Source organism: Pleurodeles waltl, chromosome 7 (genome assembly GCF_031143425.1).
Source record: "Pleurodeles waltl isolate 20211129_DDA chromosome 7, aPleWal1.hap1.20221129, whole genome shotgun sequence".
Taxonomy (NCBI): Eukaryota; Metazoa; Chordata; class Amphibia; order Caudata; family Salamandridae; genus Pleurodeles; species Pleurodeles waltl.
The window spans coordinates 497,415,017-497,437,943 of record NC_090446.1 but is presented as its reverse complement, the minus strand read 5'-3'; the positions used below and the strand labels follow the sequence as shown (position 1 = coordinate 497,437,943).

The 22,927-nt window shown below is 47.6% G+C and overlaps 1 protein-coding gene across 10 annotated transcripts in view; it reads right to left on the bottom strand.

Annotated features, from left to right (window-relative positions):
* SETD1A (SET domain containing 1A, histone lysine methyltransferase) overlaps positions 1–22,927 on the bottom strand; it is a 905,198-nt gene that overhangs the window by 45,096 nt on the left and 837,175 nt on the right. The window lies entirely within an intron of this gene.

Below are 22,927 nucleotides of genomic sequence, written 5' to 3'. Positions count from 1 at the left end.
GGCGGGGTGAATCTAGAAGTGTACTATAAGTAGTCTCTTAATTTGACAGGGCTGGGAAAAGCAGTCCCTGGCCTCACTGGAATTGTAGAAGTTACTTGCCTTCGGTAACACATTATCTGGTGCAGGCTCTAGCTGCAGATTCCTTACCTTTGAATTCCCTGGCGTCAGCTTCGAATCCAGAATTTTTTGCTGCGCAATACCCGGCATGTGCCATCGTGTGGTGTTGTTCGGATCCACGTACGTTGCTGCGCTCCGCTTGCCGTCATCAGCGTAGTTGGAGCCGACTGTGATGTCACAGTCGCATATAAAGGCACCACCCCGGGATGCATATGTCAGCTCTTTTACTCACGAACTTCCACGCCACAAGCGCAGTCATGGATGAACCAACAGTTTGACTATGAAAAACTAGGGCCCTAAAAGGGATAAACCCTAACCCTACTAGACATATCTGCAGAGCGTGGTGGCAAAGGTAGGTGAAATTAATTTGCAGCTAGATAGAGTCTCTACCAGATAATGTGTTACCAAAGGTAAGTAACTTGTCCATCTGCTAGAGACTTCTAGCTGCAGATTACTTACCTCTGAAAAGATACCCAAGCCATAACCTCCCGCCGGTGGGCTGCGAACACCTCTACTACAAAAAATAGGTCCTGTAGGACCGAACGGGCAAAGTGTCAGTCTCTTCGTACCTGACTGCCCAAGACAGTAATGTTTTGCAAACGTGTGCAAAGAAGCCCATGTTGCCGCCTGACAAATATCCAGGACTAGAAAGCCCCAAGCTAGCGCAGTGGTAGCAGCTTTGCCCCTGGTAGAATGAGCCCTCAAGCTGTCAAGAGACTGCTTCCTGGCCAATGCATAACAGATCTTGATGCAGAGAATGACCCAGCGTGAAATGGTTCACTTCTTGCACTGCCCGACCCTTCTTTGCTCCCACGGACCCCACAAAGAGTTTGTCATCCACCCAGAACTCTTTTGTGCAATCAAGGTAGAACGACAGCACTCTTTTTGGGTCCAGTCGATGGAGTCGCTACTCTTCTTTAGAGGGATGCGGTGGAACAAAGAAGGTGGGCAGGCTGATGTTCTGACCCAGATGAAACGGGGTCACCACCTTGCGGAGGAAAAGAGGCAGGAGTTCTGAGAACCACCTTGTCTGAAACTATGGTGAGATACTGTGGCATAGATGAAAGAGCCTGCATCTCACTCACCTTTCTGGCAGATGTTATTGCCACTAAGAAAGCTGTCTTGATGGTGAGCAGCCAGAGGGGACAGTTGTGTAAGGCCCCGAAGGGCACACACATAAGAAATGTGAGGACAAGTTTTAAGTCCCAATGGGGCATAACAAAGGGTGTAGGGGGAAACATATGTACACGCCCTTTAAGGGATGTATATACAATGGGAGGTTTGAAAAGTGAAGGCTGATCAGGCAGCCGAAGGAATGCCGATAAGGCTGAAAGATAGCCACTGAGAATACCCAAGGCAGAACGCTGCTGGGTAAGGGAAGAAATTAAGAGAAGGATATCAGAAAGAGAAGCAGAAAGAAGATCAATAGGCCTTTCTGCACAATAATATACAAAGCGTTTCCAACGGCAGCCGTGTACCATTTTAGTGGAGGGACACCTGGCTGCTAAAATAACTTTACAAGGGGAAATGTCATCAACTGTCGCCGCTCAATCTCCACGCATGAAGGCGCAGAGTTGATAGGTTTGGGTGGAGAACATTCCCCTGCTGTTGCGACAGAAGATCCTCCTGAAGGGGAAACACGTTCGCGACTGATGCTCATTTTGAGAAGCTTGGCATATCAGACTCTCCGTGCCCAATCCGGAGCCACAAGGATTACAGTTGTTCTTGATCTTTTTTAGAACTCTGGGCAGAAGTGGTATGGGTGGAAAGGCGGCCTTAACTTCACTCACGATGAAAAGCATCGCCGAGCGATTGCCATCTTGGAAACTCAAAACGTGCAATACTGCTGACATTCTGCGCTCTCTGCGGAGGCAAAACAGATCTAACCAAGGCTCTTCTCACTGCTGAAAGAGTCCTTGTACCACCTCCGGATGGAGATACCATTTGTGATCCGCTAGGCACAGACGGCTGAGTTTGTCTGCCTTGAAGTGGAGAGAACCTGGCAGGTGTTGAAATACCAGGGTTACGCCCTGCTGTTCCAGCCATGTTCAGAGACGCAGAGCCTCTTGACAAAAGGGTCCATGACCCCACACTGCCCTGCTTGTTACAGTAACACACTGCAGTGGTGTTGTGCGTGAACATCTGCACTATCTTCCCCTTTACAACAGGAAAAAATGCTTTCAATGCCAGTCGGATCGCTCAGAGCTCCAGTAAGTTGATATGGAGTCCGGAATTCGAAGGAGACCAGAGACCTCTCATCTCCACCTCTCCCAGATGGCCACCCTATCCCAGAAATGACGCATCTGTCACTACTGTGATATCTGGCTGGGGAAGGGAGAGGAGTCTGCCTCTGACTCAATCGCAGTTCACTAACTACCACTGCAGGTCTTTTGCAGTTCCCTCCAAGATCTGAACCGTGTCAGTAAGATTTCCCTGATGCTGCGTCCCACTGCAGAGCCCTCAAACGCCATCTAGCATGATTGACTAACAGGATGCAGGAGCCTCAGAGCCGGTCTCACCAAAATCCAAGAAGGGGTGAAACATCGGTATCATAACCTAAATATCCTGGACTCGCTGCTCAGGAGGATAAGCCCGAAACTGCACAGTGTCCAGAACAGCTCGAATGAAAGGGAGCTTCTGAGAGGGAGTCAGGTGTGACTTCTGCAGTTTATAGTGAACCCCACGAATGCAGTAGGTTCGCTGTCGTCTGAAGGCGGATGAAGAGAGCCTAGGGCGTAGGAGCCTTCAACAGCCAATCGTCGAGGTAGGGGAAGACTGAAATCTCTAACCTGCGCAGATGAGCTGCTACAACTACCATCACCTTGGTGAACACCGAGGGGCACTGGTGAGACCAAACGGGAGCATGGTAAACTGAAAGTGCTCGTGGCCCACCTTGAACCATAAGTAACGCCTGTGGGCAGGCAGGATGGGGATGTGAAAATACGCATCCAGCAAGTCCAGCATTAACATCCAGTCTCCTTGGTCTAAGGCAGACAAGACCTGAGCAAGAGTGAACAGCTTGAATTTCTCCTTTTTGAGGAAGAGATTGATGTCACTTAAATCCAAGATAGGGCTAAGAGCCTTGCTCTTTTTTGGAATTAGAAAGTAGCGGGAATAACACCCACTGCCTACTTCTGACATCGGGACCCTTTCTATAGCTCCCTTGGCCAATAGAGCTGTAACTTCCTCGCTATGCAAGATTAAATGATACTCCATCAGCTGTTCTTTTAATGGAGGCATAGAGGGAGGGAAAGACTGGAAGGGGAGGGAACTTGGGTGCTGTGGAAGAGGGGGCTGGGTAGTGACAGACCTCTGGCTAGACCCTCTGGGTCTGAAGGTACCACAACCTCGTCCTCGCACTGGATGACACTGAATTTTGGAGGACGGTGGCTGACCTGTGGGTGGTGTGGTACAACACCCCTTCTGAGGCCTCGAAAGGGGCGAAAGACAGACTTGCTGGCCAAGAAACTGACGTCGGCGCACAGATGTGGCACTTGCACGCAGCTCCATTCCATCATTTCCAGGGCAGAACAAAGCCAATGCAGAGCCACATAGTACCATCTACCGGTGCACCGGAATACTGCTGTGGAAAACTTTCAGATCCGGTCTGGCACCTGAGGGAACATGGCCCGAAAGCTTTGAGAGAGCGGTCTCTGAAGTTCATGGTGGCCCGGCAGTCGACGTCAGTAGGTGTAACTCCTAGGAGGCCATGGTCCTGGACCTAGAGTTGCCTACGGTGCCCGTCAGGACTAACAACCTGATGGAGGTGCTTCAGCTGGGGGTTTCTACATCGGAGCTGATGGTACCCATCAACAAAGCCCTTACTGCTGTCCTGCTGGGGACGTGGTCCAAACCCAGCACAGGGGCTCCTGTAAATAGGACAATCGGCCGCCGCCATCGACCAGCTCCTATTGACCCTAGTTTCCTCACCCAACACCCCACCCCGGAGAGCTTGGTGGTCAAAGCCTTTACTTCCCATGGTGCCTTCCCTTCCACTCCCCCGGACAGGGAATCCAAGAGGCTGGACCAACTTGGGAAGAAGATGACTGTGATTCAGAACAGCATCTTATTTGTATATCTGAAGGATATTCTGGATCATTACTCTATGCTGTATTCTGGTTTCAAATGTACACAAATACTTTTATAATTTTATGATAAGTGCACGTCTTTCACCTCTGTGATGTTTGAAGAAATATATAAACACTTCAACATGAACTATGAAGGCCTACATAGTTTACTGATTACAAGATATCAAATGGTTTTGGCCTCATTCAGGGTACCTCAAGTTGAGCTAGAGTAGGTTCTCATATGTACATCAAGAGTCCCACAAGACCACTGTGATTGTTAGTATAAGCAGACTCCGGTCCCTGTGGGCTGGAGTCAGTCTTAATAATCATATTGCTTTGTAGTTGGTCTTTGTATTCATACTGGTGCTCCAAGTGCAAACGCAGTGGTGGAAAATTATTCACTAGTGAAACAGACTCCCAGACTTGCTGGAGGCTGCTTTTCAGTAAATGCACAGCTATCCACTTTGGCAGAACCCTTTTCTCTACAACCTCACCTTTCATTTCCCCAAGGAACCCCACACAAAGATGATTGTCCATCCGATGCTCCTTGATGTAAAACCCTAAAGCTCTTTTGGGGTACAATTATAGAGCCTCACCTCCTCCTGAGGCATCAGACAGGGCAAAGAAAGATGGGAAGGTGAACTGCCTTACATAAGAAGGTGTCACAAATTATGGCAAGGACACCCTGGTCCTCTGCCACAGCTTGTCTGGAGAAAAGGTGGGGTAGTGAGGTTGCTTTGAGAGAGCCTGGAGTTTACTCACGCAACCAAATGAAATGACAGCAATAAGGAAGACAGTCTTTAGTGTCCGAAGATGCAATAAGCACCTGTGCATCAGCAGGAAGGGAGTATAGATGAGAAATTTCTGGATCAAATTAAGGTTCCACTGTGGCATCACAAATGGTTTCGCAGTTAATGTGAAAACCTTTAATAAACTTCATAACAGGTGATTGAAAGGTTGGTCGCGAAACAAAACATCCAAAAATGAAAATGTCACTTACCCAGTGTACATCTGTTCGTGGCATCAGTCGCTGAGATTCACATGGTCTGCATTAGCTCGCCATCTGGTGTTGGGTCGGAGTGTTACAAGTTGTTTTTCTTCGAAGAAGTGTTTTCGAGTCACTGGACCGAGTGGCTCCTCCTTCTGTGCTCATTGCGCATGGGCGTCGACTCCATCTTCGATTGTTTTCCCCGCAGAGGGTGAGGTAGGAGTTGTACTATAGTAATAGTGCCCGCGCAATGAAATGTGTAAGTATGTACCTATTAAAGGTTTAAATAATATATATACAAATGTACAAAATTGAAGGTAACTTCTGAACTGCTACAGGCTTCCGGGGAGGTGGGTGGGCCCATGTGAATCTCAGCGACTGATGCCACGAACAGATGTACACTGGGTAAGTGACATTTTCAGTTCGATGGCATCTGTCGCTGTAGATACACATGGTCTGCATAGACTAGTAAGCAGTTATTTCCCCATAAGCGGTGGATTAGCCTGTAGGAGTAGAAGTTGTCTGAAATAGAGTTCTTAATACAGCTTGACCTACTGCGGCTTGTTGTGCGGATAGCACATCTATACAGTAGTGTTTGGTGAATGTGTGAGGCGTAGACCATGTGGCTGCCTTACATATTTCATGCATTGGGATGTTTCCTAAAAAGGCCATTGAAGCACCTTTTTTCCTGGTTGAATGTGCCCTGGGAGTAATGGGCAGTTGTCTTTTTGCTTTAAGGTAGCAGATTTGGATGCATTTAACAATCCATCTGGCTATACCTTGTTTTGATATTGGGTTACCTGCATGAGGTTTTTGGAATGCAATAAATAGCTGTTTAGTCTTTCTGATGTTCTTTGTTCTGTCAATGTAGTACATTAATGCTCTTTTGACATCTAATGTATGTAGTGCTCTTTCAGCCACAGAATCTGGCTGTGGGAAAAAAACAGGTAGTTCTACCGTTTGATTTAGATGGAACGGTGAAATAACTTTTGGTAAAAATTTTGGATTAGGTCGTAGGACGACCTTATTTTTATGTATTTGTATAAAAGGTTCCTGTGTTGTGAACGCTTGAATTTCACTTACTCTTCTCAGAGATGTAATGGTGATGAGAAAGGCAACTTTCCAGGTTAGGAATTGTATTCCGCAAGAGTGCATGGGTTCGAAAGGTGGGCCCATGAGTCTTGTTAGGACCACGTTTAGGTTCCATGAAGGAACAGGTGGTGTTCTTGGTGGTATAATTCTTTTAAGACCTTCTATGAATGCTTTGATGACTGGTATCCTATACAAGGAAGTTGAATAGGTAGTCTGCAGGTATGCAGATATTGCTGCAAGGTGTATTTTAATAGAAGAGAAGGCTAGCCTTGCTTTTTGTAAATGGAGCAAGTAATTTATTATATGTTTTGGAGTTGCGTCTAGTGGTTGTATCTGATTATGATGGCAGTAACAAACAAATCTTTTCCACTTACTTGCGTAGCAGTGTCTAGTGGATGGCCTTCTGGCCTGCTTTATGACCTCCATACACTCTTGGCTAAGTTGTAAGTGTCCGAATTCTAGGATTTCAGGAGCCAGATTGCTAGATTCAGCGATGCTGGATCTGGGTGTCTGATCTGTTGGTTGTGTTGCGTTAACAGATCTGGTTTGTTGGGCAGTTTGATGTGGGGTACTACAGAAAGATCTAGCAGTGTTGTGTACCAGGGTTGTCTTGCCCACGTTGGTGCTATTAAAATGAGTTTGAGTTTGTTTTGACTCAATTTGTTCACTAGATAAGGGAGGAGAGGGAGAGGAGGAAAAGCGTAAGCAAATATTCCTGACCAGTTCATCCATAGAGCATTGCCTTGGGATTGCTTGTGTGGGTATCTGGACGCGAAGTTTTGGCATTTTGCGTTCTCTTTTGTTGCAAATAAGTCTATCTGAGGTGTTCCCCAGAGTGTGAAGTAGGTGTTCAGAATTTGTGGGTGGATTTCCCATTCGTGGACTTGTTGGTGATCTCGAGAGAGATTGTCTGCCAGTTGATTCTGGATCCCTGGAATAAACTGTGCTATGAGGCGAATTTGATGGTGGATTGCCCACTTCCATATGTTTTGAGCTAATAAGCTTAACTGCGTTGAATGTGTCCCTCCTTGTTTGTTTAGATAATACATCGTTGTCATGTTGTCTGTTTTGACAAGGATGTATTTGTGGGTTATGATTGGTTGGAAAGCTTTTAGTGCTTGAAAAACTGCTAATAATTCTAGATGATTTATATGCAGTTTTGTTTGATGTATGTTCCATTGTCCTCTTATGTTGTGTTGATTGAGATGTGCTCCCCACCCTGTCATGGAAGCATCTGTTGTTATTACGTACTGTGGCACTGGGTCTTGGAAAGGCCGCCCTATGTTTAAATTTATACTGTTCCACCATAGAAGCGAGAGGTAAGTTTGGCGGTCTAGCAACACCAGATCTAGAAGGTGACCCTGTGCTTGAGACCACTGTGAGGCTAGGCACTGTTGTAAGGGCCTCATGTGCAGTCTTGCGTTTGGGACAATGGCTATGCATGAGGACATCATGCCTAGGAGCTGTAGTATTGTTCTTGCTTGTATTGTTCGGTTTGGAGACATGTGTTGAATGACTCTGTTGAAATTGTGGATCCTTTGTGGAGTTGGCGTTGCTACTCCTTTTGTCGTGTCTATTATGGCTCCTAGATATTGCTGTACTTTGCTTGGCAGAATGTTTGATTTTGCAAAGTTGACGGTGAACCCTAGTTTGTAGAGGGTTTGTATGACTTGATTTGTGTGGTTTGAGCATTGTGTGAGCGAACTGGTTTTGATTAGCCAGTCGTCTAGATACGGGAACACATGTATTTGCTGCCTTCTGATGTGTGCAGCGACTACTGCTAGGCATTTTGTGAATACTCTTGGAGCGGTTGTTAAACCAAAAGGCAATACTTTGAATTGGTAATGTATTCCTTTGAATACAAACCTTAGATATTTCCTGTGTGATTGATGTATTGGTATATGGAAATATGCGTCCTTGAGGTCTAGGGTTGTCATGTAGTTGTGTTTTTTGAGCAATGGTAACACTTCTTGTAGTGTGACCATGTGAAAGTGGTCTGATTTGATGAATGTGTTTACTACTCTGAGGTCTAGAATTGGTCTCAGTGTTTCGTCCTTTTTTGGTATCAAGAAGTACAGTGAATAAACTCCTGTGTTTATTTGTGTGCTTGGTACTAATTCTATTGCATTTTTTTGCAGTAGTGCTTGAACTTCTATCTCTAGAAGCTGTGAATGGTATTTTGATAAATTTTGTGATTTTGGTGGTATGTCTGGAGGGAATTGCAGGAATTCTATGCAATAACCATGTTGGATAATTGCTAGGACCCATGTGTCTGTAGTTATTTTGTCCCATGCTTCGTAATATTGACGTATCCTCCCCCCCACTGGTGTTGTGTGGGAGGGGTGAGTGACGTGTGAGTCACTGCTTGTTGGTAGTGGTTTTGGGGCTTTGAAATCTTCCTCTATTCCTAGGGAATTGCCCCCCTCTATACTGGCCCCGAAAACCTCCCCTGTACTGTCCCTGGTAGGTGGGCGGTGCGGACTGTGAGGTGCTAGCTTGTGTGGCCTGACCCCGAAACCCTCCTCTAAAAGGTGTTTTGCGGAAGGTGTTATAAGATCCTCTGCTCTGCGGGGAGTAGAGTGCGCCCATGGCCTTGGCAGTGTCAGTGTCCTTCTTGAGCTTTTCTATGGCTGTGTCGACCTCCGGACCGAACAGAAGTTTTTCGTTTACTGGCATGTTAAGCACTGCCTGCTGAATTTCTGGCTTGAATCCAGACGTTCTGAGCCATGCGTGCCTACGGATGGTAACCGACGTATTAATGGTCCTTGCGGCCGTGTCTGCTGCATCCATGGAGGAGCGTATTTGATTGTTGGAAATGTTTTGACCCTCCTCAACAACCTGTTTTGCTCTTTTTTGCAGATCTTTTGGGAGATGTTCAATGAGATGCTGCATCTCATCCCAGTGGGCTCTGTCTTATCGCGCTAGCAGCGCTTGTGAATTTGCGATGCGCCACTGGTTTGCTGCTTGGACAGCAACCCTCTTCCCGGCTGCATCGAACTTCCTGCTTTCTTTATCTGGGGGAGGTGCATCCCCAGAAGTGTGTGAATTTGCCCGTTTTCTGGCAGCCCCTACCACCACAGAATCTGGTGGCAGCTGAGAGGTGATGAATACAGGGTCCGTAGGAGGCGCCTTATACTTTTTGTCCACCCTAGGCGTCACTGCCCTACTTTTAACTGGCTCCTTGAAAATGTCCTTTGCATGGCGTAGCATGCCTGGGAGCATCGGCAGGCTTTGGTAGGAGCTGTGGGTTGAAGAGAGGGTGTTAAATAAAAAATCATCCTCTACTTGTTCCGAGTGTAGTTCCACATTATGGAATAGTGCTGCTCTAGCCACCACTTGTGAGTAGGCTGTGCTGTCTTCCGGTGGTGATGGCCTAGTTGGGTATGTGTCTGGGCTGTTATCAGACACTGGTGCGTCGTACAAGTCCCACGCATCCTGATCTTGGTCATCGTGGCTCATGGCGGTGTGAGCTGGTGAATGTGACGGGGTGTAAGTTGGCGAAGCCGGAGTTACAGGTGGAGGCGAGGGAGGAGGTGTTACCTTTTGTGCTGTTTGTTGCTGAGGAGTAAACTGAAGCGTTCTCTTTCGTTTGACAGGTGGAAGGGTACTGATCTTCCCAGTCCCCTGCTGAATAAAGATACGCTTTTGCGTGTGATCCACGTAAGTGGATTGCAGTTCTTGTTCAAATCTATGTTTCTTCATTTGTGAAGACATAGAATGCTCTTCAGTATAGGAGCCTGAAACAGGGTCTGATGTCGCTTTTTTCGGCTCCGAAAACCCTGTTGATTGTTTTTTCGGCTACGAGGTAACCTTCCTCTTTTTCTGTGCCGAAAATTCTTGGCCTCTATGGTCTTCGGCGCCACTGTCTCGGCGTCGATCCGTGTCGACACCGAACTCTCGGTGTCGATGCTTCTGTTTAGCACTCTCTCGGTCCCGAGGAGGCTGCGTGCCGGTGTCTCGACCGAAGTCGGACGATCTCGACACTGAATGGGCCTTTTTCGGTGCCGATTGTTGGTCACCGAGAATTTGGGTGGAGCCATGGCCGGTTGGCAGTGGCGTCCCCTGGGCCTTCTTTCCTTTTTTAAGTTCTGATCTCGACGTCTTACTCACAGTTTTTGTAGAGTCTAGCTCGTCGGAGTCTGAATCCTGGATGGAAAAGGATTCCTCCTGTTCCTCTTCTGTCTCGAACTGTCGACGCTCCTTTGGCGTGGACGCCATCTGCAGTCTTCTCGCTTGACGGTCGCGCAGAGTTTTTCGGGACCGGAACGCCCGACAGGCCTCACAGGATTCTTCGCTGTGCTCGGGTGACAGGCACAGGTTACAGACCGAGTGTAGGTCCGTATAAGGATATTTGTTGTGGCATTCGGGGCAGAATCGAAACGGGGTCCGTTCCATCGGCGTTGTTCTCCACGCGGTCGGGCCGACTAGGCCCCGACGGGGTGCCGAAATCTACCCCGAAGGGCACCGAAGCGCTTCGATGTTCAACGCGTCGTCGTATGTGTCTATCTCGAACCGGATCGCAACGATACCGTCGAAAATCTTCCGTTTTCAGCTATCTTTCCGTTCCGAAACCCGGAGCGACAGGAACACGTCCGAACCCGATGGCGGAAAGAAAACAATCGAAGATGGAGTCGACGCCCATGCGCAATGAGCACAGAAGGAGGAGCCACTCGGTCCAGTGACTCGAAAACACTTCTTCGAAGAAAAACAACTTGTAACACTCCGACCCAACACCAGATGGCGAGCTAATGCAGACCATGTGTATCTACAGCGACAGATGCCATCGAACCTTGTCTTACAAAGGCTTCACACCAAGTCACAAGTTTGTCCCAGTTCTTGGTAATTAATAAACTTTGTGAATGGCTGCCTGACAGCCAAGATGACATCCACAATTTTGGTTGGCACATCAAATGCCATAAACTGCTACGTGTAATGTGCAGATATGCTGAAATTGCTGTGAGATGTATTTTAATGGACGTAAAAGCTCATTTCGATTTTTGTAAGTGTAGTAAGTAGCTTACAATGTCTCTTGCAGACGCGTGTAATGGTTGAATTTGATTATTTTGACAGTAATAAACAAATCTTTTCCATTTATTTGCGTAGCAATGTCTTGTAGTAGGTTTTCTAGCCTGTTTGATGACCTCCATACATTCTTGTGTAAGGTCTAGGTGTCCGAATTCTAAGACTTCAGGAGCCAGATTGAGCAATGCTGGACTCGGGTGTCTGATTTGCTGTTTGTGTTGAGTTAACAGATCTGGTCTGTTTGGTAGTTTGATATGAGGTACTACTGACAGGTCTAGTAATGTTGAGTACCAAGGTTGTCGTGCCCAAGTTGGTGCTATTAGTATTAGTTTGAGTTTGTTTTGACTCAATTTGTTTACAAGATACGGAAGGAGTGGGAGAGGGGGAAAAGCGTAAGCAAATATCCCTGACCAACTCATCCATAACGCATTGCCTTTGGAGTGAGGCTGTTGGTACCTGGATGCAAAGTTTTGGCATTTTGCGTTTTCTTTTGTTGCAAATAGGTCTATTTGCGGTGTTCCCCCACTTTTGGAAGTAGGTTTGCAGTATCTGTGGATGAATCTCCCATTCGTGGATCTGTTGGTGATCTCGACTGAGATTGTCTGCCAATTGGTTTTGAATTCCTGGGATGTATTGCGCTGTTAGGCGAATGTGATTGTGAATCGCCCAATGCCAAATCTTCTGTGCTAAGAGACACAGTTGTGATGAGTGTGTGCCTCCCTGCTTGTTTAAGTAATACATTGTTGTCATGTTGTCTGTTTTGACAAGAATGTGTTTGTGGGTTATTAGCGGTTGAAATGCTTTTAACGCTAGAAACACTGCTAGTAGTTCTTGCTGATTTATGTGAAGTTGTTTCTGCTGAGTGTCCCATTGTCCCTGGATGCTGTGTTGGTTGAGATGTGCTCCCCACCCTACCATGGAAGCATCTGTTGTGATTACATATTGAGGCACTGGGTCTTGGAAAGGCCTCCCCTGGTTTAAATTTACAGGATTTCACCATTGAAGCGAGGTGTATGTTTGGCAGTCTATCAACACTAGATCTTGAAGTTGATCCTTTGCTTGTGTCCATTGTGTTGCTAGGCACTGTTGTGAGGGCCGCATGTGTAATCTTGCGTTTGGGACAATGGCTATGCATGAGGACATCATGCCTAGTAGTTTCATCACTAATTTTACCTGATACTTTTGGTTTGGGTGCATGCTTTGTATAATGTTTTGGAATGCTTGTACCCTTTGTGGACTTGGAGTGGCAATCCCTTTTTTTGTGTTGATTGTTGCTCCTAAGTATTGTTGTATTTTGACACGGCTGTAAGTGTGATTTTTGGTAGTTTAGTGAGAACCCTAGTTTGTGAAGGGTTTCTATGACGTATTTTGTGTGTTGAAGACACTGTTTCTGGGTGTTGGTTTTGATTAACCAATCGTCTAGATACGGGAATACGTGTATGTGCTGTCTTCTGATATGTGCCGCTACTACTGCAAGGCATTTTGTAAATACCCTTGGTGCTGTTGTTATTCCGAATGGTAACACTTTGAACTGGTAATGTACTCCTTTGAATACAAACCTTAAGTACTTCCTGTGTGAAGGATGTATGGGTATATGGAAGTACGCATCTTTGAGATCTAATGTCGTCATGTAGTCTTGTTGTTTGAGCAAGGGGATTATGTCTTGAAGTGTTACCATGTGAAAGTGATCTGATTTGATGTAAAGGTTTAGTGTTCTGAGATCTAATATAGGTCTTAGAGTTTTGTCCTTTTTGGGTATGATAAAGTACAGGGAGTAAACCCCTGTCCCTTTTTGATGACTGGGTACTAGTTTTATTGCCTCTTTTTGTAACAACGCTTGGACTTCTATCTGTAATAGATCCATGTGTTGTTTGGACATGTTGTGTGTGTTTTGGCGGCACATTCGGTGGTAATTGTAGGAATTCTATGCAATAGCCATGTTGGATGATGGCTAGGACCCACGAGTCCGTTGTTATTTCCTCCCAATTTTGGTAAAAATCTGCTAGTCTCCCCCCCACTGGTGTTACGTGTTGGGGATTTGTGACACTGAAATCACTGTTTGTTTTGAGGGGCTTTGGAACTTTGGAACTTCCCTCTAGTCTTAGGGAACTGTCCCCCTCTGTATTGTCCCCGAAAACCTCCTCTCTGATACTGGCTCTGGTATGTGGGCCTGGTTTGTGAAGTTGAGGGTTCTGTTGTTTGAGCCCGAAACCCCCCTCTAAATTGTGTCTTCCTAAAGGTGCCTCTGCTCTGTGGGGAGTAGAGCGTGCCCATGGCCTTGGCCGTATCTGTATCTTTTTTCAACTTCTCGATAGCAGTGTCCACTTCCGGCCCAAACAACTGCTGTCCATTAAAAGGCATATTAAGCACAGCCTGTTGGATTTCGGGCTTGAATCCTGAGGTGCGCAGCCATGCATGTCTCCGAATTGTCACCGCTGTATTTACAGTTCTTGCAGCTGTGTCTGCTGCGTCCATTGCTGAACGTATCTGGTTATTTGAGATACTTTGGCCTTCTTCTACCACCTGTTGTGCACGTTTTTGGAATTCTTTGGGCAGATGTTCAATAAAGTGTTGCATTTCGTCCCAGTGGGCTCTGTCATATCTTGACAGCAAAGCCTGTGAATTTGCAATGCGCCATTGATTGGCTGCTTGTGCTGCCACTTTTTTTCCCGCTGCGAACTTGCGACTTTGTCGGATGGTGGTGCATCTCCGGAGGTGTGTGAATTCGCCCTTTTACATGCTGCGCCAACTACTACTGAGTCCGGTGTCAGTTGCTGCGTAATGTACATAGGGTCTGTTGGTGGAGGTTTGTACTTTTTCTCCACCCTAGGAGTAATAGCCCTGCCTTTCACGGGTTCTTGAAATATCTCCTTTGCGTGTTTCAACATTCCCGGTAGCATTGGAAGACTCTGGTACTGACTATGTGTGGATGACAGAGTATTAAATAAAAAGTCATCTTTGATAGGTTCAGCGTGCAGTGTGACATTGTGAAAAGCAGCTGCTCTGGACACCACCTGCGTGTAAGCAGTACTGTCTTCAGGTGGTGATGGTCTTGCTGGGTAACAGTCAGGACTGTTATCTGACACAGGCGCATCATAAAGATCCCATGCATCTGGGTCATCTTGGCTCATGCTTGTGTGTGTTGGAGATTGCACCATCGGTGGGCTAGCGATTGGTGATGATTGCGGTGAACGTTGAGGTGATGGTGGCGGAGTTACTTGTTTTGCCACCTTTGCTTGTGGTGGTTTGTCCTTCTCTTGGAAAGCCAGTTTCCTTTTCATCCTTATAGGAGGGAGAGTTCTTATCTTCCGTCTCCTTTTGGATATGGAGCCTTCTCTGTGTATAATCTGGCTCCCCTGCCTCTAGTTCCTGTCCGAATTTATGGCTTTGCATTTGTGTGGAAAGCCCTTGCTCCTCGGTGTAGGAACTTGTTTTTGGCTCCGAAACCGGATGTTTCGGGATCGAAACCTTTTCCACCATCTTTTTCGGCTCCGAAGCCATTTTTTTGTGTTTCGGTGTTCCGATCTCTCGGAGCCGAGTCGTCTCGGTGCCGGGATCTCGATGTCAAGATTTTTCTGACCCGGTGTCTCGTCTTTTCTGTGCCGGTATCTCGACCGGAGTCGGATGACTTCGACACATGTGTGCCCTTTTTCGGTGCAGATGGACGGTCACGATTTTTTGGGTTAATCCATGGCCTGCCGGCGGTGGCGTCCCCTGGGCTCTAATGAATTTTCCGTGAGTTTTGGCTAGGGCGGTTTTACTCATGGTTTTCGGCCTCGTCCGAGTCAGCGATGGAGAAGGTTTCTTCTACCTCCAAGTCTTGGTGTCCTGACGGCGCCGACGCCATTTGAAGTTTTCTCGCTCTCCGGTCCCTCAGCGTTTTCCTCGATCGAAACGCTAGACAGGCCTCACAGGTAACCTCTTTGTGTTCGGGAGACAAACACAAATTACAGACCAAATGTTGATCTGTGTAAGGATACTTGTTGTGGCATGCGGGGCAGAAGCGGAATGGGGTCCGTTCCATTAGTCTTGTCGACGCACGTGGTCGGGCCGACCAGGCCCCGCCGGGGAACCGAAACCCCGAAGGGTCACCGGAGGTCTTTAAAATTCGGTGTTGATCTGTGTTAACTAACCCGATACCGAACGCAAACAATACCGTCAAATTCTTCCAATATCTAACTAATTTTCCGAACCGAAACACGGAGCGTAGAGGTACACGTCCGAATCCGATGGCGGAAAGAAAACAATCTAAGATGGAGTCGACGCCCATGCGCAATGGAGCCGAAATGGGAGGAGTCCCTCGATCTCGTGACTCAAAAAGACTTCTTAGAAGAAAAACAACTTGTAACACTCCGAGCCCAACACTAGATGGCGGGATATGCACAGCATGTGTATCTGCAGCTACACATGCCATTGAACATATATATATGTGTACAAGTGTTGTTAACTTAAACGACTACAGGCTCCCGGGTAAGGTGCATGTGAATCCGCAGCGGAACATGCCACGAACAGATGTACACTGGGTAAGAGACATTTTTCGTTCAGTGGCGTGTATAGCTGCAGATACACATACTGCGCATAGACTACAAAGTAGTTTGTCCTCCCATAAAAGCGGTGGTCAGCCTGTAGGAGTTGAAGTTGTTTGAAATAATGTTCTGAGTAGAGCTTGACCTATTGTGGCTTGCTGTTTTGCTAAAACATCTACACAGTAGTGTTTAGTGAATGTATGTGGTGTTGAACAAGTAGTTGCTTTACATATTTCAGTCATTGGTATATTTCCTAAAAAAGTCATTGTAGGACCTTTTTTTCTTGTAGAATGTGCTTTAGGAGTAACTAAGAGTTGTTACTGGCCACCAGTGTTTCAGGTGATAGCATATTCTGCCACCCACTGTATGTCCATGATGATTGGAGAGCAAGCTGATGGGGTTTGCAGGCTACTGGAGGGGTTGGGAGGGGGGGGGAAGGTTGGTGGAACCTCTGGCTACCTGTCCCACATGGTGTGTGGGACCCACGCCCTCAGCCACGAAAAACTGAGAAGTCTGTTAGTCGTGGGCTGGGAGGGTATGGATGTGGATGGAGCCCCTTTCCGTGGCCACGAGAAGGGCAGAAGGCAGACTGGGGTTAAGGAGGGGTGATAGACAAGCCAAAGGACCTGGCAGTAGCTCCCTTTTCCTTAAAGAGATTGTAGGAAAATGCCTCTGTTGGCATGGTTACCCCCTAACGTTTTGCCTTTTGTTGATGCTAGTTATGACAAAGTGTGCTGGGACCCTGCTAACCAGGCTGCAGCACCAGTGTTCTTTCCCTAAACTGTAACTTTGTCTCCACAATTGGCACAGCCCTGGAACATAGAGAAGTCCCTTGTAAATGGTACCCCTGGTACCAAGGGCCCTGTGACAGGGAAGGTCTCCAAAGGCTGCAGCAAGTATTATGCCACCCTGGGGACCCCTCACTCAGCACAATGCCTCAGAGCTTGTGTGTGCTGGCGGGGAGAAAAATAATATGTCGACATGGCACTCCCCTCAAAGTGCCATGCCCACAACCCACTGCCTGTGGCACACTTAAGTCACCCCTCTAGCAGGCCTTGCAGCCCTAAGGCAGGCTGCCCTATACCACAGGATGAGCACTATGCCCCTAGAGTGTTTAAGCCAATTCTTAGACATTGTAAGTGCAGGGTAGCCATAAAGAGTATATGGTCTGGGAGTTTGTCAAACATGAACTCCACAGTTCCATAATGGCTTCACTGAATACTGGGACGTTTGGTATGTAACATCTCAGCACAATAAATCCACACTGATGACAGGGTGGGATTTATTAAGAAATGCACACAGAGGGCATCTTAGAGATGCCCCTTGTATACCAGTCCAACTACTGGTGCTAGGCTGACCAGTTTCTGCCAGCCTGCCACATCCAGACAGGTTTCTGGCCACATGGGGTGAGTGCCTTTGTCACTCTGTGGCCAGGAACAAAGCCTGTACTGGGTGGAGGTGCTTCACACCTCCCCCTGCAGGAACTGTAACAACTGGCAGCAAGCCTCAAAGCTCGTGCCTGGTGTTACAGCGCCCCAGGGCACTCCAGCTAGTGGAGATGCCTGCCCCACAAGACACAGCCCCCACTTTTGGAAGCAAGTCCGGAAGAGATAATGAGAAAAACAAGGAGGAGTCACCCTCAAGTCAGGACAGCCCCTAAGGTGTCCTGAGCTGAGGTGACCCCTGCCTTAGGAAATCCTCTATCTTACTTTGGAGGATTCCCCCCAATAGGATTAGGGAAGTGCCCAGCCTGGCAACCTAAAACAAGAAGGACTGCTGACCTGAAAGCCCCGCAAAGACGGAGGAGACACCAACTCACTTGGCCCCAGCCCTACTGGCCTGTCTCCAGACTCAAAGAACCTGCACAGCGACCTCTGAGGACTCAGAGGACTGACCTGCAACTAAAGACCACGAAACTCCTGTGGACTTCGGCACTGTCCAAGAATCAAAGAAACAACCATCTTTAAAGGGACTCCAGCCTCACTCCAGAAGCGTGAGTCCCCAAAACGCTGCACCTGACGCCCCTGCTTGTGTCCAGAAGAACCAACACTGCAGAGAGGACCCCCCAGGCGACTCCTACAACATGGACAACCTGAGACGACCTCCCTGCATACCCACAGCGACGTCTGCAGAGAGAATCCAGAGGCTACCCCTGACCGCGAATGCCAGGTAACAAAGAACCTGACGCCTTGAAGAAGCACTGCACGCACAGCCCCCAGGCTCGAGAGAAACCAACTACCGGTGCTGGAGTGACCACAGGCGGCCCTCATCCTTGCCCAGTCAGTGGCTGGCCTGAGAAGCCCCCCTGTGCCCAGCCTGCATCGCCAGAGTGACCGCTGGGTCTCTCCATTGATTTCTATCTACAACCCAACACCTACCTTGCACACTGCACCCCGCCGCCCCTGTGCCGCTGAAGATGTATTTTGTGTGCATGTTTGTGACCCCCCTCCCTCCCCAGTGCTCTACAAACCCCCCCTGGTCTGCTCCCTAAGGAGACGGAGCACCACTATTCTCCATAGGCACCTTTGCTATTTGGGCCCTACTATGACCTCTGGACCTGACCGGACCGGACCTATGTTGCTGGCACTGGGTGTTTGGGGTTAACTTGAACCCCAACGGTGGGCTGCCTATGCCCCAGAGACTGAACTTGTAAATACTTTACCTACCTGAAAAACTAACCATTACTTACCTCCCCCAGGAACTGTTGATTTTTGCAGTATCCACTTTTAAAATAGCTATTTGCCATTTTTGCCAAAACTGTGTACATTACTGTTTTAATTTAAAGTTCATATTTACCTATGCCCAGTACCTTACAAACTATGTACTTACTTGAATACTGAATCTTGTGGTTCTAAAATAAATTAAGAAAATAATATATTTTCTATATATAAACCTATTGGCCTGGAGTTAAGGCTGAGTGTGTGTTCCCATTTATTGCCTGTGTGTGTACAACAAATGCTTAACATTACCCTCTGATAAGCCTACTGCTCGACCACACTACCACAAAATAAAGCATTAGTATTATCTAATTTTGCCACTATCAACTTCTAAGGGGAACCCTCGGACTCTGTGCACACTATCTCTCACTTTGAGATAGTATCTACAGAACCAACTTCCAGCAGAGATCCAATGCCGAGTCCGCCTTCTCTTCAATAAGACGAGAGCCTTCAAAGGGCATGTCCATAAGGAAGGCTTGGACATCCCCTCAAAAGCCAGTAGTTCTCAGCCAGGGGTGACGCCGCAAGGTCGAGGATGGAATCACTCACCAGTGAGTTGGTCTTGCCCAGTCCACATCGTCTGGTGAGCTTTGCTGCTTCATTTCCATTAGCAATAGCTTGGGAGACTAGGACTTGCGTCTCCTCCAGGACCACAGGCAGCACTTGTGAAACCAAATCCCAGAATGCGTAGGACTATCTTCCCAAAATGCATGCAATGTTCACTGATCACAGTGTATGGCTGTCAGGAAAGCACTTTCACTTGCAAAGGTAACCAGTCTCTTATATTTACCATCTATGGTAGGGAACGCACTGGGGTTGATTCTAGAGGTGGAGGCTTGAACCACCAAGCTCTCCTGGGATCCCCAGGAGCGGGGCAATAGTAACAGATAATTATCTTATGCACAGGAGCCCCTATGCAGGGCTGGGACCAGGCACTGAGTAGGACGTTGGTAAGGGCTTCATTAAAAGGGAGTAAAGGTTTGGAAACTTATGTCAAGACATTCACCTTGACTACCACTGAGGGTAGCTGAAGGCCCAAGAGCTCAGCAACCCTAGGCACCACTACATCGAAAGAGGCTCCCTCATCTGTAGCCACAGTAAGAGACCAAGCAAGTGTCAGGTGGGGTGACTAACCCATTGGCCTCCAGTAGTTCCTTTTACCAGGTGTCCTCATTCTCGTCTAGGGGATGCTGGTATCCATTTGTCTCCCTCTCTAGGCCTGCCAAAGGCAAAAGGAACCAGCTCTGATCTGGAGGGCCTGGTCCTGGTCTGCACCAGAACTAGTGTCAGAGGATGCCCATTTGTCACTGTGTCAGGAATGACAATGGGGATAGTGCTGGAGTGGGCTATCCGCAGCACTGGGGGTGTGGGCAGGGGAGAAGGTGCAAAGGAAGGTCTCAGACTTGCCTGCAGCTCAGTTTCAGATCTAACATGGGATCCATGAGGCCTGACTGACGCAGAGGGTGAATAAACCAGCCAGGATCCTGTGGGTGATCCACCCGAGCCAGTTAAGACCATGGCGCTCCAGAGGGGCCAGACCACCCAAATATATGGTGCATGACCTCAAACTTCTTTAAGCTGGATGGGGGTCACTCTGGCTTCAGGTTAAGTCAGGGGAGTGCAGATCAGACCCTGACTCAGACTCTGCCAAAGCACGAGGCCTGAAGTGCTGACACTCCCATGCCTCGTCAAAAAGTTGACAGGCTCTGGAAAGTTGAAGACCTCTTTGACTTCTTGTGTTTGGGGGACTTACTCAACGACTCTGAGTGGGAGGATGTACATCAGGTGCGTCTCTGTGAATAGTCCCGGGCACGTCTTAATGTCTGGGATCTTGAGTGTTGTGGGGTCGTCTGACATCTGGGAGCTTGATCGATCATTCCTTCAGCGCCTGCAGGTGTGTGGTCCAGCAGTCATCGCAAATCTTGGAGTCATGGTCTCTCTCCAATCACCACACACAAACCAAGTGCGGGTCTGTCACAGATATCTGCCTGTGACAGGCAACACAGAGTTTGAAACCAGCTATCTTCTATGGGACATCCAGTCACACCAGGAGAGAAAATCTCTCAAAACTGGGGTTGATAAAAGTCAAGTAAAAGCCAGTCCTAAAACAAGAGTAGCTTTTCATGGATCAGCACTTTGTGGTGCGAACAGTAAAGAACTGACATCGGTGTGCCAGGGTGGCCACTACACGGGTACAACTCATGTTATTTCTGGTGCAGATGACCCAAACGTATGAAGGGGCACCCACGTAGCAGCCTGAAAAATATCCAGAACAGGCACTCCTTGTGTCAACGCACAGGTAGCAGCATTGGCTCTCGTGGCTTGAGCCCATTGAGAGCTCCTTCAGATTCTGAAACAGAGTGTGAGCAATCAAATGAGAGATGGTTTACTTCTGTATTGTCTTGCTTTTTCAGCTCCAATGAATCCAATCAAGAGCTTATTATCCATCCAGTAGGGTTTGGAATGATTGATGTAAAAACAGACCTTTTTTAGGATCTAACTGAGGAAGCCTTTCCTACTCAAAGAGATAGGGCGGAGCGAAGAATGCTGGAAGGGTGAAACATGGTCCGACATTTTCAGGAGAAAGGGGGCTGGGGTTCTGAAGACCAGTTTTTCGGGAAAGAAAGTTGTCTGTGCCGGATTGATAGAGAGAGCTAGGAGCTTGCTCACATTTTGCACAAATGTTATGTAAATTAAGAAAACAGTGGAGTGTGAGATGGCTGAATTGATAGTTGTGTAGAGAATCAAAGGGTGTACAGTTGAGGAAACTGAGCATCAAACGCAGGTTCCACTAAGGCATAATGAAAGGATGAGGCGGAAATGATGTAGAGCTTTAAAAATAAAAAAATAAACACAAGGCAACCACAAAAAAGCAGACAAATAAACATCTGAGCCCAAATTGATTCCTTGCTGGGGTAGGGACAAAATAAAAAGCAACAATTCGAATAGCTTGGGTTGAAGTGTGTTAATCTGCTGAGTGCTGCACCGAAGCACAATCTTGTCCCAACTGGAGGTGCCTGATTTTGTGGCTGCCAGAATGACATCTACTTCGAGAGATAAGTTGTATGGAGTCATCTGCTGCAGCTCAATCTTCTAGCATGGAGAGGAAATCTGTGCAGGCCGAGTGAAGGACCCTGCCCTGCTTTTGATACAAAAGATCCTCCCAAAGCAGGAGCTTGGCTGGAGTATAGGTGCTTAAGTTCATGAGTTCTAGGTACCACACATCTGTTGCAAAATCTGGTGTCACTAGGATGTCCTGGACCCAGTCGTACCTGATCTTCTTCAGAACTTAGGGGAAGAAGAGGTAGTGGCAGAACGGAGTACAGGAGTCCTAGGCTCCACTCTAGGTAGAATCCAAGAGAAAGGAGTCTTTGGAACTCTACTGTGCAAAGATGCCAAAACAGCATGTTCTCAGTGGTGCTGTGAAAAGATCAAGTGAAGTATTTCTCATTCCTAGAAGATACCTACACCACCTCCAGGTGTAGCTGTCATTCGTGATCCGCTAGCCACTGGCCGCTGAGTTAATCTGCCCTGGTGTTTAATCCCTCACAACCTCAACCCGCCCTGTTTGTTCCAGTACTGCATTGCGGACGGGCTGCATTCTAGTAGGTTGATGGTGAAGCAGAGTCTCTGCCGGAGACCAACTGCCTCTGAACTCCACCTCTATTAGATGGTCTCCCAAGCCAGAAGTGATGCGTCCGTCTGATGAAACTGAAGAGAGACACTGCAAACACTTAAAACGGTTTTGCCCCACCATGACCAGCAAATTATGTCTGTGGGCCTGCAGGACAAGGACTTGTAAATAATGGTCCTGCAGGTCTAATGCTATCGTCCAGTCTCTAGGGACAAGGGCAGAAAAGACCTAGAGGAGGGTAAGCATCTTGAATTTGCCCTTCTACAGAAAGGCATTGAGAGGACAAAGATTAAAAAAACAAAAAACAAAAAACGAAGGCCTCCTTTTTCTTCTGCACCAGATAGTAGAACAGCCACTTCAAATGCTGGCACCTTCTTCTGTGGTTCCTTTGGCCAGAAGGGACTGCACTTCTTGCTGCAAGACTGGCAGGTGCTCTTCTGTCTGTTGCCCTGAGAATGGTTGGGTACCTAGGGGTAGAGGTGAATGGGAGGGCAAAGCCCCAGCAGACAATTTGCAGGACTCATTGGTCAGAAGTGATTACGTGCCACCTTGTGAGAAAATGCCAGATCCTCCCTCCGACAGGGTGGCTGTGCGCCTTCTGGAAGGATATACTAAAGAGGTTTTGAATCACCAGCAGCTGGAGTGGCGGTAGCCTTGGCCGCATGCTGTACCCATAATCTGTGGGACTTATGCTCTCAACCACGGAACGCTAGACCTGTTGCATCGGCTGATGTTGACTTTATTGATATCCCTTACCATAGCCA